The 20,326-nt window shown below is 33.3% G+C and overlaps 1 pseudogene; it reads left to right on the top strand.

Annotated features, from left to right (window-relative positions):
- Window positions 1–20,320, top strand: part of LOC141498288 (double-strand-break repair protein rad21 homolog) — a 29,310-nt pseudogene extending 8,990 nt beyond the window's left edge.
- The last annotated feature ends 6 nt before the right edge of the window (window positions 20,321–20,326 follow it).

Genomic DNA, 20,326 nt, shown 5'->3' with positions numbered 1-20,326 from the left:
AATAGATTCTAACCATATTTTCTATGAACTCTTTCAGAGCAGTTCTCCTAATTATAGTACTGATTCATTACTTCCTATTTCCTTTCTTATCTTGAATTCTAAAATATCATGGTCCCCTTTTCCCAATATTACATCCACAAATTAACGCCAACTGTTACTCCCATCTTTTGAAAGATGAAATTATCAACAAGTCAGGTTTTACCTTTTAGTAGAAAAGCATGGGAGATGATCTAAATTGAAAAAGTCTCCCAACACAGCTATATTTATTACCTTCACTGCTGATTTTGTATCTTATGAAACCATCAGAAACCTTCCAGGTTTTCCTTTTGTCTGCCCAAGCACACTGGTTTATTTCCACTCCAATGTTGCTTCCATTCTTTAGCCTTTGATCCTTAGCCAGATACTCCACACATGCTGCTCTCTTCAAATTTCATGAATTTCCACTGTATATCTTCTTTTACATACAATGCCACTATACTGAACCTTTGAAACAAGGCTCTTGAGAGTCTTTTTCTTCCTTTTTATTGTTTCACTTTGGATATCTAATGAGCTCTCATGGATTAAATTATCTAAGCAGATGATTCTCAACTCTATTTGTTCAGCCTTAATCTTTATCCTGATCTCCAAATACCTATTGAACATCTTGAACCCCTTGTGTTCAAAACCCTTTTCTCTCTTCCCAACTTCCTTATTACACCATTCAGTCATTCAGGTTTGCAACCTCGGTGTAACCTCGGAGTCTTCATTGACTCCTCACTCTCACCCCCTCATATCCAATCATTCTGCTACTTTGAACTTATTCCTTCCTCATTTTCTTCTTTTTACTTTCCTGGCTTCCTTCGAACCTCAACTAAAGTTTCACATTCTGCAACAAGCCATTTAGTGCCTACCTTCCAGTGATAGCTAGAGCTATCTTGTATTGTTGATATCTTGTGGACCAGAGAGAAAACTCTGTCCTGACATACCCTCTATTGAATACAATTGAGCGCTAGCTAGAAAGAGCTTAGAGATTCATCTAGTCCAAATATTTGTTGGGGGGGGGGGACAGAGACCTGGGGAGATCATGTGATTTGTACCATGTTTGAGAGATCTGAGTTGCAGGTCTTAAATTCCCAATTTTTTGACTTCCATCTAATATGCTTTCTGCAATGTTCTGCTGTGGATCATTAAATGTGGTCATGTTATTTTAAGGATTAGAAGTAAACAAGAAGTTTGATAACCTAGAGATATCTCACTGTGCTGAACCAACCTATGCTGAGGGATTTTTAAAAATGAACTTTTTTTTCTAATAGAGTAAGTCAGGCAGTCTTATGCTGTAAAACAGCTTTACTGAGGACAGTTTTTCATGAGGAACTTTATAACTTTATAAAAGAACAGATAGATCAGTGATGTTTCGGTAAGATTTGGTGTCAAACAACCTTTTTGTATTCCCAGTGTCTACATAGTAGACATTTAATGTTTGTTAATTGATTATGATGATTGTGTTGGCAAAATTGCATTGATGAGACAGTGTTAGGAATTAGATGTGTAACTAAAGGTACCTTTAAGGACAATATGAGAACTTTAAAATAACAGAAATGTTAAGGAGAATGCAAAGGGGATGTTGATTATAATAGGGAAAGTAGAATGATTTAGAGAAGCTTCACTTTTGACTAAGTAGTGATTAGAAGATACTAAATTTATATATGTAAGATTTAACTTTTATTTGGGGAATATTAATCATTTTGACTAATGAATTTTGTAGCAAAAATTACCATCGTGTTATATTCACTGAAATGTATTATCATGTATCTCATAACTTTTTATCAAGAGTTACTGAAAATTTATAAAAACATAATGGGGTATAGGGCAAAGGGTGTACTTTTGCCGAGTTAAGAGAGAGCTTGTTAGTGGTACATCCTTATTAGAAAATGAAAGCCATTTTTTGAAATCTACTCAAGCAATTACTCTATCACTTCCTTGATCAGAAGACTTGCATGCTTTTTTAAAAACAGATAATTATTTGAGTTGCACAGAGATAAGATGTGTCTAGTTTCACAGTGCAGAATGTAATTGTGTTTTACTAAATTTGTCTAAGTTGAAAGATTCTTCATGGTTTATATAGATTCTAGTTGTGATGAATTCTTTATTAATTTGTTTACAACATTGGTCAATATAGGCTGCCCAGGCCATTCTGTGCTTTCCTATCTGAGCAATATTTATATTTGGGAGTTGTTAGAGATTGAGCAGCACCTAAAACCATCATCATCATCATCCTGTCTACAAATTTTATCTCAGAAGGATAGAAGTTGAAAACTTTTCACAGGTTGCCAATTCCCACCATGGGATAAAATTGTGTAGTAATTTAAGGTGAGGAAATGGAAAATTATTTCCTTTTTAGTCGTATATGCTTTGCCAAATAAAGCTTTTGGTTATGGTAATGAAAAAAATTTTGAGTTTTTTTTTGTTTGGTTGGTTGGTGTGGTTTTTGGCATAAGTCACTCCCACTTTTTGTATCATTTTTATAAAGTAGGCTGCCTTTTGCAGAATGTTTTTGTGAGAACTTTTGTTCTAGGCCAAGGATTTAGTAATAAATAAGTCATTGATATATCTCTTAACAGTGTATTATACCTAAAAACAAATGCAAAGCTATAATAAACTTTTGTAAATTACAACTTAAGCTCTAGCTCCTAAATGGACATTTTGATGTAAACTGAGATAAATTTAATCCATATAAACTTATATTCAGGCTAAGATAATTATTAAATGAGTAATTAATAAGAATTTGTTTACCAATTTAGCTTTTAGAAGACTTGAGGAGTTGTTTGAATAACTCATTTTTAAAGTGCTGTTTACAAATTGCTTTTTCTCCCTCAATGAATATTTTTATGGCAAGAGAATCATTCAAAATCATTTCATTAGTATCATTTTAAAAGGCATTGTAGCATCTAGATATAAACCTACTAATAGATATTTCGTTTGAGTTTGAATAGAAAATTTTGTTAATCTTAACTAGTCTTCCTAAGTCACATCATCTTATCACATGTAATTGATTTTATAGCGGTTTAATGTTAATTTTTTATTTATAGGTAAAGATGGCACTTCGAACCTCAGGACATCTCTTATTGGGAGTAGTTCGAATCTATCACAGAAAAGCAAAATATCTTCTTGCAGATTGTAATGAAGCTTTCATTAAGATAAAGATGGCATTTCGACCAGGTACTATCAAGCTTTCTTCTAACCTACTTTGCTCACTTTTCCCCTACTTTTGTAGTAGATGCTGTTTGAGTGATATTCTAAACTATTCTGATTAATGAAACAGTATTTGAAAAAATGAATTTTGATTATTTCTCTTCTAAAAGATGATTGATCATCTTAAAATTATAGCTCTAGTGACTGCCATTCTCCAAATGCAAAGCAAAAAAACGGATTATTTTTTTAACTAATGTTACCCAATTGCTAATAGCAGTTCTTTTTTTTCCCCCCATTAACCTTGTAAAACATTTTTGTAATTTGTGGAGCCCTTTGGTAGTCTGGTGAAGTCAATAAACCCCATTTCAGAATGATGTTTTTAAATGAATAAAATAAAATGTGCACAATTAATTATAAGGGAAACCAGTTATACAAAAATTTAGTAATCAGAATGTTGAAGGAAAAAAGTTCACAAAACCCAGGTTAAGAAATACTTTTCTAGAGATTTAGGGTAACTTTTCCTTATCAGCAATCAAATTTAGTTTTTTGTATTTTCTGAGAACTTTAGGAGCAAAGAAATGTTTCCTGTTATCATACTGTTTGAAGGTAATTGTCCTCTCCTGTTTATACATAATTTTATTTTGCAAAACTTGGAAAGAAATAGTATAATTATGTTTTCATCTCGTCATCTTTGTTCATTTGACCCATGAGGGCTACTTGGTATAGCATCAGTTAATTTGATGTGTTTTAAAGTTCTTAAATTTCATGCAGAAGATATTTTTTATTTAGAAAGGTAATTATTAAAATGTTAAAGAGCTTGCCTTAAATTCATCTCTTAATTTTTAGAAAAATAAATAATGATGTGATAGTGTATATAGTAGAGAGAAAAGTTGTCCAGAATACCTGGATTCAGATCTTATCTTTGATAATATACTGCGTGATCTTGGACACGATATTTTTAATTTTCTAGTGCCTCCAGCAACTTTTAAAGACTGTCTTAATATGGTTATCGAAAAATAGAAATACCATATTATCTGGATATTCTGTATTATCCTCCCAGGAAATTTCAGTGTGCCATCTAACCCTTTTTCTGTAGAAATTGCATTGTATATCTACTTCTTAATTCAACTTTGTCTTTTTCAGGTGTTGTTGATTTGCCTGAAGAAAATCGGGAAGCAGCTTATAATGCAATCACCTTACCTGAAGAATTCCATGACTTTGATCAGCCACTACCTGATTTAGAGTATGATTTTTATTATTTATTATTGGCTTCATTTGCAACAAAAATAATCCCCGGTCTACCGCAGTGCTACCTTTTATCAGAATATCTTGGTATTATCTTAGATATGCATGTGCTCTTATTTTTTTATTAATTTGTTTTTTTAGGACCACCGTTTTGTTTATTATTTGATTAATAGCATGCCATAAGTGTTTTGCTAGTTGTGGTATGATTCAGTGGAGATCAGATTATCTTCACAAATGAATATTTTTCATAAGACCTGGATGAAGTTTTTTAGAAGCCATCTGACCAGAAACTAAAGTATGCATTTATTTTTATGTTTCAGTTCGTTTCCTGAGGCAATTGGATTATGAGTAAACCAGAAGAGGGAAATTGTTACAAATTGTTTCCCCAGCTTTAGAATTGCCAAACCAGTTTAGGAAATTGAACTTCAGCTTCATTCTAGTTTAGTTTTAGTTTGATTGGACTTAAGAAAATATGGTACTTTGAACTACATTTCTGGATAGAATGAGTTAGAGGACACCTTAGAGGTCACTGAGACCTACCCATCCTTTAACAGAAATGTATAACTTCCCTGAACCAGCTTCTCTTTTTGAAGACCTCTAGTCATGTTAGTACTAAGTACTTTTCAAAGTAACCCCATTCCACTTTTGACTGTATCTAAAAGGAAGTTTCTTTTTTGTTATATCAAAATAAAGTCTTATTTCCTATCTTTATTTCCCTCTCTGGGACAGAGCTAAACAAATTACACACCCACCTTCTTCATGGTATCAATCTTCAAATTTAAAGGTATATTATATATTCCCCTATAAAGGTATATAATATATATTCCATTTTCCAATTTCTCACACCAACCCTCCTCTACCCCCCCCCCCCCAGTTTAGTCTTCTGACTGAATATCACTGATACTTAGTCTTACATGTGATAGTTTCTATTCTTTTAACCATACTGGTTGCCCTCCTGGTTATATTCCATCTTGTCAGTATATATCCTATTACTATCTTTATTCTTGTACAACCCGAGATCACAATCAACCTTTTGGATATTGCTGATTCTGTAGTTCAAATTATTGATTGCTCTTTCCAGCTTCATGTCATCTATATATTTTATAGATTTGCTGCATATATTATTGAAGTCATTTACCAATTTGAACACAGGGCAGAGAGCTCCCTATGGTGCACTACTAAAGACATCATTTGTCCCTTTGGGTCAAATTATATAGTTCTGAGTCTGTTTCTTTATATACTACTATCCAGTTTTTATCTCCCTGTCTTTTCCTTAGTTTTTCTCATCATTGACTTAATGCCTTGCTGAAATTGGAGTGTGTCTGTCCCTTTCTGGCTCTAATCAGTTAACTGAGAGTCTAAACTGTCAAAAAGAAAATGAGTTTAGTCTAATAAGACCTGCTGTTGGTAAATTAATATTGACTCTTAAGAGATTATCATTTCCTCTAACATGTTCACAAGCCCCCTAAAAGAATCCTGTTCCTTTGTTCTTTCTACTCCAGCATAGCTTTTTTTTAATACTTTTGCAATGAAAACAAACTAAATAAAAAATTCCAGGTTATTCTGGCCTTTAAAACATTTTAGATACCCTTAGAATGGCATACTGCTCTAGTATATATCATTTTCTGCCCTGGGTCAGAAGAACAGAATCTAAACTTTGGAAAGATTTCATACCACTGTACCTATATATCTCTTCCAACAAGTGAAAGGTCAAGTCTGCATCCATGTAATTCCTACCTGTTACTTCTTTATTTTGTTCTCTTGAGGACATCAGAACAAATCAAATTGTTTTTCCATACAAATGCCCTTCATATATTTGAAGACAGCCATAGTCATCTTCAAGCCAAAAATTTTGGTTTCTTCTACTATTGATTATCTAATCAGTGTGGACGTTGCCATGCATGCACTTGAGTTTATGTTGAATCCAAATTATTTTGCTCAGAATTTAATGCAGTATTCCAGGTGTTTTCTGACCACATAGATTTACTACTGTATTACCATCTCCCTCTTTAGACAATTTTCTGCTTTCTATACTATGTAAGATTTCATTCACTGCTACAACTGCCATGTTGCTTATATCAAGCTAAAACTTCTGAAACTTTTTCGAAAAAGTCACTGTCTAGCCACATCTTCTTGTACTTGCAAAGAAGATTTTTATACTGAAATCCAAACATAGGACTTGATATTTCTCATTTTAGGCCAAGATTTTTTGCTTCCAAATTCAGTCCAACATTTCTGTTACTTTTTTCCAGCTTTGTCTGATCTGAACATTTGACAAGCATGCCATCTGTGTGGTCAAATTATTGATAAAATTGTTAAACATCATAGGGCCATAGGTCTTTGACCCAAGCATTCAGCCAGTTACAGTTAATTTGATATCATCTAACTCAAATCTTTCCATCTTGTCTACAAGAGTAACATAATGTGCACAACTCTGTTTCTGCTAAAATCTAAATATGCTGTCTCTAGTCCAAAGACCAGTTTTTTGACCAAGAAAACAGAAATAATTTAAAATTTTTTTCTCACCACCAGTCTCGATGATGAATAGTCCTGTCCTTTGTTCTTACTGCCGCCAAGTTATTTACATATCTCTTTAAAATTTCATCATTATTAAAATACAGTATTGGCAAAAAATTTTAATCTCATATTGAATTAACTTTCCCTATGGAATCTTAAAGTCCTTGGTCTAAATTCTTTTTCTCTTCCAAAGTTATGAGTGTACAAGGCACAAGGCATTCTATTTATCACAAATTCTGCAATGGTACTTTGCTACTATTTCCATCAAATCCTGCAAATTTTGCTGCTTTATATAGTGCAAGTTCGATTAGACCAAGTGATAAGAAACTGTCATAGTTCTATTTATGTATTTTCTTGGCTTATCTTGAGTGCCAGAATTTTTTCTCCATAATGCAAAGATATTGTCTATAGACTCTTTTGAAAAAGGCTAAGTTGTTTGTAAATTTTTTTTTAAGTGACATTGATGTGGCTCAGCAGTTCAGCCTTAACCAGAGTAGAGTGGAAGAGATAACAATGAGAGAAGAAGTTGGAAACATCAGTATCCTCCAGGAAAATGACTTTGGTAATATGGATTTATTTCTTTTTTCTTTTCATGAAAATCCACCTTCTACTTCCTTCCCTCACCCAACTGCCATGGTCCTTTTTACATATTTGTAAGGCAAAAGAAATTCCTGTGTTGACAATGACCCTTCAAAAAAGTCTGAGGCCACTATCTGTCTTTCAGGAAATAAATAATAGCATGTTTTATCACAAGCTTTCTAGAATTGAGATTGATCCTTATGTTATCAGAATTCCTAAGTCTTTCAAAGTTGCTTTTCTTTACAATTTTGTCTGTGCAAATAGATTGCTATTTAAGTTAGGTCTAAGTAAGTTATGCTGAGTTACTAAAGAAATGATAGTAAAATTAAGGTATCATCCTTTTCATCAAGAAAAGGTTTCCCCTAATACATTTACTCTTCACCCATATTAATAATTACCCTATATTATCTTAATTTTCTTGTTAAACTATCTTATTTTCTCCACACTAAAGCATGTTAACTCTAACATTCTCTAAAAAGAAAACTCTGAAAAGCTCACTTGAACAACTTCTATGCAAAATTGTAATACTTTGTATAACACGGATATGTTTAAAATATTTGTATTAAATTTATGAAAGTGTATATTTTTTATGAATATAAAATTCTGTTCAGTGAATACAAATTTAAATTCTTACTAGGTGACTTTGGGATGGATGATCGTGAAATGATGCGTGAAGGTAGTGCATTTGAAGATGATGACATGTTAGTGAGCACTAGTGCTTCTAACCTCTTACTGGAACCTGAACAAAGTACCAGCCATCTGAATGAGAAAATCAACCATCTAGAATATGAAGACCAATACAAGGATGACAATTTTGGAGAGGGAAATGATGGAGGCATACTGGGTATGTTAAAAAAGATGATTGTTTCAAAATGATTCATTCATTGAATGCTGGATCAACAAGTATTCATCAAAATATTTAGTAATGTGTTGATTTTGTAGATTACTGAATTGGCAGACCAGTAATGGCAAGTCCAATCAAATACTTCAGTTGAAACTATTCTGCAAGAGTTGTGTGAGCAGTCTGATTTCATAGATAGTCTAGATCGTACTGAATTTTTCTAATTTTTAAGATAATCTCTAGTTTTCAACTTAATTCTTCAGATTACAATTAACATTTTCAGTTGATATGCCAAGTCAGGAAAAATACTTTAAAAATATAATTTTGATGTAGAAAATTATTTTTAATTTAAGAAATTTTTTGGTTTTCATTAGAGTTGGATGGGTATGAAGTGAGTTCAAAACATTTTAGTGTGGTATTTTCAGTAATTGGAGTCTGTTATTTTCTATTACACATTGCAATTGAATTTTTTTCACTGTTTCAGATGACAAACTCATAAGTAATAATGATGGAGGTATATTTGACGATCCACCTGCTCTCTCTGAAGGAGGAGTTATGATGCCAGAGCAGCCAGCACATGATGATATGGATGATGATGACAATGTATCAAGTAAGCATGCCATTTTATGGAGGTGTTTGTAATTTTGGTTTAGTTGGGATTATGTGGTATCCAGAATATATTTAACATGAGAGATTGATTGAAAAGCTAAAATTCACACTTGGTAAATTTGGTTTCCACACCAGTATTGTAGTTATATCAGGCTATCCCTAGCTAAATTAGAAAATTAATTTCTAATACAATCTTTATTTGTTTTTGAATTGATATTTTATTTTTCAAATACATGTTGTGAAAGTTTTTCAACATTCATCCATATTGCATAGTATATTTAAGTTAAAAAATTTCCTTCCACCCACCCCCTTATTTCTATTGTAACTTTCCTTTTTCACACTAGGAAGAAGGAAGGAATTAAGAGGAAAGGATTGTATACAGTTGGATTCTGAGAGTTATCTTTCTTTAAGGGTGTTGTTAACAATTCTTGGTAGAAATAACTTTTATAAGTCTTTTTGTTTTGTGTTTTTAACAGTGGGTGGACCAGATAGTCCAGATTCAGTAGACCCTGTTGAACCATTACCAGCTATGACTGATCAAACAACACTTGTTCCAAATGAAGAGGAAGCTTTTGCTTTGGAACCTATTGACATCACTGGTGAGTAAACAAAATATTTTGACTGTTCTTGATAAGGGAATTTTCGCCATCCTTAGTAATTTAAATTGATTATAGGAGATTTGGTTACATAGAATAGTCTAATCAGGAGACCAGGGTACCAGTTATGATATGGCACTATGTGACCTTAGGCAAGACCTTTCCTCATCTGTGTGTTGGATTGTCTACTTCAGGACTGTCTAAAATGTAGCCAGCTGCCTGTGGGTTTACTGAATGCTTCAGTAAACAAAGCTGAGCTACTGAACAGCTCTCACTAAACTGGCAAATCAAAATATGTTGTTTCTTGTTTCAATAAAAGCTTTTAAAAGTAAGATTGGACATTTGCTAATATTATGTGGTGTGCACAGAGACTCAATCTTGGACCTAGAATGTCTGATTTCATTCATTTTTATTGAGATAAAAGTAAGAGGTTAAATTTACATTTGTGATTAGCAGTTATTTTTACGGAAATGAATATTTTAAAGTGCATGAAGTTAGATTTCTATCCTAAGGAAGGTAGTAAATAGAATATTAAGTCAAGATCTAAAAGAAATAAACAGTAAAAATAAAATACAGAGTATGATAAAAATGGTGTTAACTAAAAATGGTATATAAATATAAAATACTTTTTAAATAAAAAATTCAGGACTTAAAACATATAGAATCTCAATACAGTAATCTTAAAATACTATTTCATGTGTGTTAAAATAAATAATACAAAATATGCTATTGTAGAATTTATCATTTCTAGTTAGTATTTTGTCTCCATACACTTAACCATTTAATATAAACTAATTAGTAGACTAACTCACTTCTGTCCTTTTTTTTTTAAGAAATGAAGTCTTAACTATTTATTTAGAACCTTTAGGGTTTTGCATTATTAGTAAATTACTAGATAAATAGATATTTGTGAACCAATTTTCCGAATGTAAAAGTTTTCTTCCTTAATTGGACAATAATTGACTTTAACCAGGGATGGGGAACCTTTTTTCCTGCCAAGGGCCGTTTGGATATTTATATCAGCATTTTCAGCTGTATTTAATGACAAAATTTTAATTAATTCACCCCTGATATGCTCCTAGGTTTATTGAATTTCAAGTCCCACATACAATTGTCTTGGCAGTGGATTTTGCCAGCTTTAAGTGATCTAAGGTTCCATATCCCCTCCTTACATTAATAAAAAAGGGAAAACTTCCTTCTATTTAGGGGGACTGGGAAATTGTTGGTCAAAAATGCAGGTTAATTATGTTCTTACTGGTAGGCCATTATCTCCACTCCAATCATTCCTTTTAATTTGCCCTTAGTTGAATCCTGAAATGAAAAATTGTAAAATACCTTTTGAAGAATGAATCTTGAGTGAAAAGGGTGGAATAGGATAAATCCAGGAAAAGTTTGCCTTGTAGAAAAATAAAGCAAGGGTGCAAAAACTCTTTTAATAGAGTAAAGAGCATTCTGGTCAGGTGGGCAGAGCTCTAAGCTTGGAGACAGAGGGACCTGTGAGTTCAACTCTTACCTCAGTAGTCATTTAGCCTTTTTGGCTTCAGTTTTTCCCATCTGTAAAGTGAACTGGAGAAGGAAATGGCAACCATTCCAATGTTTTTGCCAAGGAAATCCAACTGGGAAAGTAAAGACTGAGGCATGATTAACATGTCTTGAACAACAAAAGATCGCTGCTCTTAGATGTGCTTTTCAGAATGTATTCCTTTATTCCTATAGTTGCTACACATAAACATAGTAGTACCTATGAATGATTTTAAGTACCTAAGTAAAGTTAAAAGTACCTAAGACTGTTGAAAGTATATAGCTCTTCTTGGTTATGTTTAGGTTCCAGCCTATCTATAAGGAGAAAAGTTGAATTAGGAAATAACTTAGAAACCTCTATCCCTGAATCTTAATTGATTAGTAAATTCTTAGAGTAAATTCTGTTGTCTTCTGCTTTGACAACCCTTTTTTTTCCTTGCGATAATTCAGGGAAAAATTTAAGCTGTTTTACATACTTTTTTTGGTGAAATATCAGTGAGATTTTGCTATAAAATGTAAAAACTATCAATGTGTAAAATTATCTGAAAAACTAGAAATTGCTGTCAAACAAGGTTTGCAGTGAAATTGTAGTAAACTATGATGATTGAAGATGGATTGTAGGATTGATAGATTTAGAGCTAGAAAGGGATCTTGACTATTTTACAATGGAAGAAAAATTCTGGCTATTTTGGTTAACTGAGAATTCCTGTATGTCGTCTGTTTGGCTTATCCAGTTTTCAATTCAACATGAAATACTAAATTTGCCATCTTAAAATTTTTAAGAACAGAGGAGCTAGGTTTGACTCTCATCTCTTCTTTAGCTATGTGGCTTTTTGAGAAATGTCATCTTTCCTGGATTTAGTTTACTCATAGGTAAAATGAAAGATTGGGATTAACTGATTTCTAGATGACTTCCATCCACAGGATGCTATCTGTTGATAGGTAGTTTAGGTTTTGCCTCTAAATTTCTGACATAATATATTCTACTTTTTTGTTTGTCTTCCCAGTTAAGGAGACAAAAGCCAAAAGAAAAAGGAAGCTAATTGTTGACAGCGTAAAAGAGTTGGACAGCAAGACAATTAGAGCCCAGCTAAGTGATTACTCTGATATTGTCACTACTTTGGACCTAGCTCCACCCACCAAAAAATTGATGATGTGGAAAGAGACAGGAGGAGTGGAAAAACTTTTCTCTTTGCCTGCCCAACCTTTATGGAACAATAGACTACTGAAGGTAATGTTTGAAGTTTATTTCACATAATTTTGATTATCTTTGGGCAACTAGAGACAGCTGAATGGTACTTGGAGTCAGGAAGACCTAAGTTCAAATCATAGCTTAGACATTTAATAACTGTGACCGAGCAAGTCATTTAGAATCATAATAGCAATCTACCCTTACAAGTTTATTGGGAAGATCAAATTGTAAAGGATTTAATACAGCACCTGACATAATAAATACTTATTCCATTCCATTAGTTAAATTTGGTAATACAATAACACTTACTTGGCATTATCTGAAAAATACAGTCTATGAAAACTTTCCTGTTGGAATGCATTTTTAAAAGTTGTCTTAATTTTATTTTACTATTTTTGTTCTGTTTCAGATTCATTACAAGCATTGGCTTGGTTTTAGTAATTTTTTTCATACACACACACACACACACACACACACACACACACACACACACACAATACTCAACAAATAGACCAAAAAGCTGGAGTAAATCTCTAAATAAAACCTTAAAACTGTAGCATTTGCATTTTGATTATATAAGCAATATTTCATCAAAATAAGAATACCAATTTTTCTTTGCCTCTTTAATCAGTCTATGACCTTAGAAAGTTTTCTTGCCTTTGTTCTTTTTTTTAAAATATGGCAATAATGTGTAATTGTTCACATTCTTTTGGTGTCTTTTTTTTTGGTGCCATTTCTCTTTTTTCCACATATTTGTTTTCTTTGCATTTGTCATTTTTTTATGGCTTACTATCCTATTCTGTTGGTGTGCATTGATTCAGTCATTCCCTACTTAATATGGCCATAAAGGTATGTTGTCATTTTAAGTTATTGTTATCTTTACACAGTTTTCTGGTTGAAGGTTACACTAGAGAAAGCTATTGTTCTTGGCTGGTCAGTTGAAAACTTTGTTCTTTGATTATTTCCAGATAGTTGTAAATGAGGTTCTAGTAGAAGATTGATTTCAGGATATATAGAGCATTTAAAATTTAGTAACTGAGGTTTGGTTTAGAGCTAGTTGTTTATATTTTCATGTACATCTTTTTTAGCTCTTTACACGTTGTCTCACACCTCTTGTGCCAGAAGATCTTAGGAAAAGGAGGAAAGGTGGGGAAGCAGACAATTTGGATGAATTCCTTAAGGATTTTGAAAATCCAGAAGTACCCAGAGAGGAGCAACAGCAACAGCAGCAGCAGCAACAGCAGCAGCAGCAACAGCAGCATGATGTTATTGGTTTGTAATGTGTTTCTGTGATGGGGGTTTTTTTTCTGGACTTAGGTATTTAGGTTGAAAGTTAAGTTTAATTGCCACATTAGTCTGAAAATAGACTATACTAAAAAATAAAAATTTTTTTGAATGAACTTAAGATAAGACTATAGCAAGAGAAAACATTTGTTGTAGGCTACTTTTAGGTAAATTTGATGATGGGGGAACATTGGCAAATTGTAGTCTTTTTTAGCCTTTGAAAAATTAGCTTCATGCTTGTAATAAAATATTACTGAAACAGACATGCCAACATTATGTCATTTTTTATATGATTTGCAGATGAGCCTATTATAGAAGAGCCAAGCCATTTTACAGGAATCAATAAATGGAAGGTAGCAGAACTAATTTGGATGGAATCTGTCATGCCGCCGCCGCCACCTCAAACTAGGAGTAAAACGCAAAGCACAGCAAAGTTGACCCAGAGCCTGTGTTACCTGTGAGTAAGAAAATGGCCTATGTAGATATATAGCAAATGGATTTTGGTATGTTGTTGTACACTACACCTGATATTTGAATATGTTTAGTCTTAGAAGAGACATGTTGGACATTAGGCATATAAAGTAAAACAAGCATTTATAGTAATAAGTATTGACATGGGAAGAAATATTAGAGTAAAAAGATTGTCACTTGATTTCAAAGGATTCATAATTTTTAGATCCTAATTAAACATGGCATTACTTGTACATAGTGGCTATATGAGACTATGGGGGATTTTTCAATAGCCCAGTCAACCTTCTTAAGACTAAAGCTGTAGGACAGTTACTAATCTACCTTGGTAGAAGAATTACCCTTTAAGAGTTACTCTTCGTTAATATAATCCAAGGTCCTTCTAAAAATATTTAAGTTTAGGTGAAAATTTGAGATCTATCTCTTCTCATCAGTGCTACTCTTGATTCTTCAGAATTGAAGTTCCCTAGTTCTTAGTCTTTTAGTTTGGAGAACAGAAACTCTGGTGTACAATCCCTCACCACATAGAAATAAAATGTAGGTGTATTACGTTAACTGTTGGAGATATTCTTATCCCTTATATAAACTGCCCTAAATTTTATGTAGCTGTTTCCATGTATCACTGAACCTAGAATAATAAGGGGGAGAGGATTGGTGGGAAGGGAGAAATTTTGGGTTATTTACCCAGCCTAGGGAACATGTAGGAGGTAACTGGAAATGCTTCATTTTCATTTTTTGGAAATGACATCAGCTCATGGTAGTGTAATTTAGCATCAGAGGACCCTTTTTGTCTAGTCTGTATTTGGGATTTGGGATTTGGGATTTTTTTCCCTGTGCCCTCTGGTGGTCAGGAGTTGTAATTAAAGTGTGTTGTGCATTGTTGAGTTTCTTGAACTTTCAAAACACTATACCATAAAACAGTTTTTCGTTCATTTTACATGTAAAGATACTTTTTAACGTTCTTTTTTTTTTTGGTACGATTTTGGGTTCTGCATTTTTTTCCCTCTCTCCTTGCCCTCCCCAAGACAGAAAGTAATTTGATATAGGTTGTACATAAACAATCATGATAAACATACTTCCACATTAGTCATGTTATGAAAGAAAAACAAGAACAAAAGAAAAACAATGAGAAAGAAAAAACAAACTACAAATTTTTTTAAAAGTGAAAGTAGTGTGTTTTGGTGTGTATTCAGATTCCATGGTTCTTACCTTGAATGTGGATGGTATTTTCCATTACAAGTCTTCTGGAATGGTCTTTGTTCACAGTATTAGTGAGAGGAAGTAGGTGCGTCATAGTTGATCATCACACAGTGTTTCTGTTTACTGTGTACAGTGTTCTCTTGGTTCGGCTTATTTCTCCTCAGCATCAGTTCAGCTAAGTTTTTCCAGGTTTTTCAGAAAACTGCCTACTCATGATTTCTTTATTTTTTTTATTTAAGGCAATGGGGTTAAGTGATTTGCCCAAGGCTACACAGCTAGGCAATTAATAAGTGTCTGAGGCCAGATTTGAGTCCTCCTGACTCCAGGGCCAGTGCTCTATCCACTCTGCCACCTAGCTGCCCCTCTGCTCATTGATTTCTTTAAAAAAGAAAAAAAAGGTTATTCCATTATATTCATATACCATGATTTGTTTAGCCATTCCCCAGGTGATGACCATTCCCTCAATTTCCAATTCTTTACCACTTCAAAGAGAACTGCTATTAATTACATGCGGGTCCTATTCCCTTTTTTTATGATCTTTTTGGGGATACAGACCTACAAATGTGAGGGATATTTAGTATTATTATTCCCCTCTAGTATATCCACTCTGTTTTTGAGCTTTTCTGTCCCAATTTCCAATTGCTTAAAACATTGTGATAATATAAAATAATTTTTATTCTGATTGTTTAACAGTAATGTGCCAGTTTAGTTATACATAGTATTTGGCCCATGGCTTTGTATCAAATCCTGTATTAGTTTCCATATAAATTTTTTTTCTTGAAACATAGCTGTTTTTCTCTTTGGCAAAATTTTCTTCTTTACCTTGGAACATTTATGTACTAAATGCATTAAGAAAAAAGTATCCATATTAGAATTATTCTGTAGTGTCAAGTTTGGAGAGAAAGAGAATTTGGCCTTATATTACTTTCATTTCTTAATTATCTAAAAAAAGTCATCCTTTGTTACAAAGATCAATGAAAGAAAGAAGCTAATTAAACATAGCAATGCCAGGGACCACATCCAATAGATTATGTAATATTTCTCTCCAAGAGTCTTCCTACTTTACCAAAGAGGAGGTTGGGGGGGAGGTATCCTTTCAGTTTTCTGGGTCCAAGCTTTTATACTTTAGTTTTTTTCATTTACATTGTTATTGCAATATGTTATTTTCCTAGTTTTGTTTACCCTTTATCAGTTCACATTAATCGTTTCTGATCTTTTAATTTTTTATAGTCATAATTTATTACAGTGCAATTAATATTGCAATAATATGCTACAAATTTAGCCCATTCCATAATCATTGGCCATCTACTTTGTTTCCAGTTCTTCTCTATATCAAAAGTATTGCAGTAACTGAGACCTTGCCACCTTTGGTGTATGTGGCTAGCCACATGATGTATATGTTCAAAGGGAATGGACATTATAGTTATTTTGTGTATTTCCCTGTTGCTTTACAGAATGATTAGATTCATTCACAGTTCCAACACTGCTTATGTTTCTGTACCCTTCCAGACTATTCCTTTTTTTACCACTTATATAATTATGAGGTGATACTTGTTACATTTGCATTTAATACAGTTTATATTCCCATGAATACTGAAAGCTTCGTCCACTTTGAACTGACATCTTACATTTTCATTGTTTCTTATCCTTTCTTTTAATACTAGGCTGAACAATTGCAGCAGTTGGGAAATTCCACCTGTAGAACTTCCTCCAGAAGAGCCTCCAAATATCTGTCAGCTAATACCTGAGCTGGAACTTTTGCCAGAGAAAGAAAAGGAAAAAAGAGAAAGATAAGGAAGAGGAAGAAGAGGAGGAGGTAATAAAAATTCAGAAGACTCATAGATTTATTTTCTATTACTATTTCACATGACTTTCTCATTTTGTTATAAATGTATAAACATCTAAAGAAATGCTGCCTCAGAAGGCTCGTTGAGGAAAAATTGGATACATTCATCCCAGAATTAGAGGGGAAGTGTGAATTGCTTTCTTGAACCATTTTGAAAGATTGCCATTTGGAAGAGGAACAAGGACAAAAACGTTAGGAGGAGAACTGATTTCTTGTACAGCATAATTTCCTCACAATTAGAACAGGCTTTTTTTATAAGAGGAGTCCCCTTATATGCATTCAAGCTGAAGGTGTGTGTCCCTATCTTTCAGCTCTACTGAAGAGGACGTTAAGTCTGTAAGGAGTGATTTAATAAACTAGTCCCTGAGGCACCTTTCACATTTGTGTCTTTTCATGCCACGAACTTTGGTACTGTTTCCCCAATATCATTCCTGATATCTCATTTATTTGCATTGAGGAATAAAATGTTCTATTGAAGTGAAATTGACCTTTCAGACACCAAAACCTATTACTTGATTGCATTTTGATGGGGATAGTCCTAAAATGTACCACTCTGTTTCTTCTTAAAACAGAGACATAATTTATCTTTTTCTTAAAAACCCATGGTCCTGCAGAGGAGCATTATGTGGCATTGATTTGGGAACATAACCTGGGTTTACATTCTGATTTTCCTACTTTGATTATCTGTGGAACTTTTCAGGAAATCATCCTCTCTCTTTGACTTTAATTCCTCATTTATAAAATGGATGGTTTGGATTTAATTAAGTCTCTTCTAACTCTCTGAGCTGATGATTCTAAGTATCAGTTATTGTTCTATTCTATGGTGTAGTAATGCCCTTAGCATCTATTTAGATCTGTAGAGATATTTGCCCTCCACTTAATGTTTCTAGAAATAAGAATTAATTCATTTTTTATGATGATTATCAGTATGTCTTCTCTATCTTTTGATTTGCTGTGAAACAGATTTTTAACTTTATTAAAATTGAATGTAAAATAAATGCAGTTAGATCTTGATTGCATCTAAAGCAGAATTGTCAAATTCACTGCAAAACTTAAATGATGACTAACAAAAAACCCAGAGTTATTTTGTGGTTTTGTAAACCAACATGCAAGGATCCATCTCTGTTTGAATTTGACACCACTAGTCTTAAGGAGTTCTGGAACTTAACAGGCATATACTTGAGTTTGAACCTCTCTTATCACTTAGCTCTTACTCAGCACTGTCCTTAATTGTATTGTGACTTCTCACTAAATGGAATTATATTTGCTATACAGAGAAAAGAGAGCAAATTCTAAGTCTGTTTTCTGTAAAGTGAAATAAGGGAAATGAAAGTGTTGTTTCCCTAGTCTAGAGTTGGGGAAAAGCAAATTTTTATTTTACTTAGGGCTAGATTTAGCAGGTTGTGTCCAGGGGACTTGTATTAACTTGGTTTTTTAACCATAGGGATCAAATTTAGGGTCTCTTGAGGCTCAGTGTCCTCTAGTGGAAAGCAAGAATAGAAGGTATTAAACATGATTCTGATACCTTGGTTTCTTCTTTCTGCTAAGAAAAAAAAAAGTCACTCCAGATCTGCATTTTTGGATATTGTTCTGGGAACATAAAACACTTCCATTATTTTCTAACGTAGCAACAAAAACTTATAGGAATGTGTACCTATAGAGAGCAAAAAGGGTCAAAGACATTGGTGTGCTTTATTCTTGTTTATAGAACTGCTTTAAAGGGCTCTGCCATCTTTAAGCACACTTAACTGAACTATAGGTTTCTGCTTTGTGCTAAATATTTTTCAACAGCAGCTTTTGGGGAGGGGAAAAGTGAAATTAAGTTCAGTGCTTTTCATTTTTTTCTCCAGTTTAGTTGTTTGATATGTGACATTAAATCTAACCCAGCTATAATATCTCCTCTCTTCCCCCCCCCAGGAAGAAGATGCTACAGGGGGTGATCAGGATCAAGAAGAAAGAAGATGGAACAAAAGAACTCAGCAGATGCTTCATGGTCTTCAGGTATTTCAATCTGCTTTTAGAGTAGAATGCTAAAAGCAAAACTGATTTGGGGAAGAGGATCATTACTTATGTGAAAATTCTCTATTTGAGGTTAAAATAAAATTTAGTCACATTATTGAAGGTATAAATTTTATGCCATGCACAAGACAGGAAAATTCCTCAATGAACGCAGCCAGTTGATTTTATTCATAACCCCTAGGTCCTAGTTAGGAACAAGATTTTTTCTCAAAAGAAGTTCTTTGAGGTTAGAAATTTGTATATATCAAGTGGGATAGTTTTTAACTACCTTTTTAGAGTAGGAAACACTGTATATTTGTGTAGTCATCTCCCTGAGTGCTTTGGGATTCTGTGGATGGCATTTGGTAAATTTTATACTAGGCTAGCAGTAGTCGTATTATGTGGGAAAGAAATCACTATTGTTGTCGCTCAAATTTGTATGATTCTTACTTCATATGAGAATTGTTTGTTTAGGTGTTATTTGGTTAGCAATTTTATTTTCTGACCTTAGGCAGTGAGTGCATATTCACTAGAATTTCATCATCAAACTGTACCAAAAAGATTAATAAGATAAAATTGATTTCCTCATGTAATACAGAATAGTTGATGTCTGACTTAATGTAGAGTGTTTTTTATCTTCTCAAATTGTAAGGGATTTCTTTAATTGCTTATTCAGTTTACATTTTATTTGCTTTTCAGAGAGCTCTTGCTAAAACTGGAGCAGAATCTATTAGTTTGCTTGACTTGTGCCGAAATACAAATAGAAAACAAGCTGCAGCAAAATTCTACAGCTTCTTGGTACTTAAAAAGCAGCAGGCTATTGAGCTGAAACAAGAGGAGCCTTACAGTGACATCATTGCGACACCTGGACCAAGATTCCATATAATTTGAATGTCTCAATGGATTATAGCTAGTGTTTATTTCACTAGTTCAAATGAATTGCCCCCCATGTGTAGGGGCACACAAGACCATTACAGAAATTTTAGATTTTTGTCTGTACAAAGTATCTCTTGCCCCTTTTTATATTTTTAATTTGCCATCTTCATTTTTAAGGGAAACTGCTCGGGTGGGTTTATTTGTATTCAGATGGAGATATCCTCTCCAGGACCCAGATAATGATCTTAACAGTTCAGAGCAGATGTGTGCAATATTGGTGCATATAATGATGTTGAGTTGCAATGAAAAGTCATGATTTGTATCTTAATTTTCCATTAGTGCATTAATTTCTCTGGGAAAAGCCTGCCAACCTAAAAAGATTT

This window comes from Macrotis lagotis, chromosome X (genome assembly GCF_037893015.1).
Source record: "Macrotis lagotis isolate mMagLag1 chromosome X, bilby.v1.9.chrom.fasta, whole genome shotgun sequence".
In the NCBI taxonomy this organism is placed as follows: domain Eukaryota; kingdom Metazoa; phylum Chordata; class Mammalia; order Peramelemorphia; family Peramelidae; genus Macrotis; species Macrotis lagotis.
The sequence above is the reverse complement of the archived record's forward strand: the minus strand, read 5'-3'. Positions and strand labels throughout refer to the sequence as shown.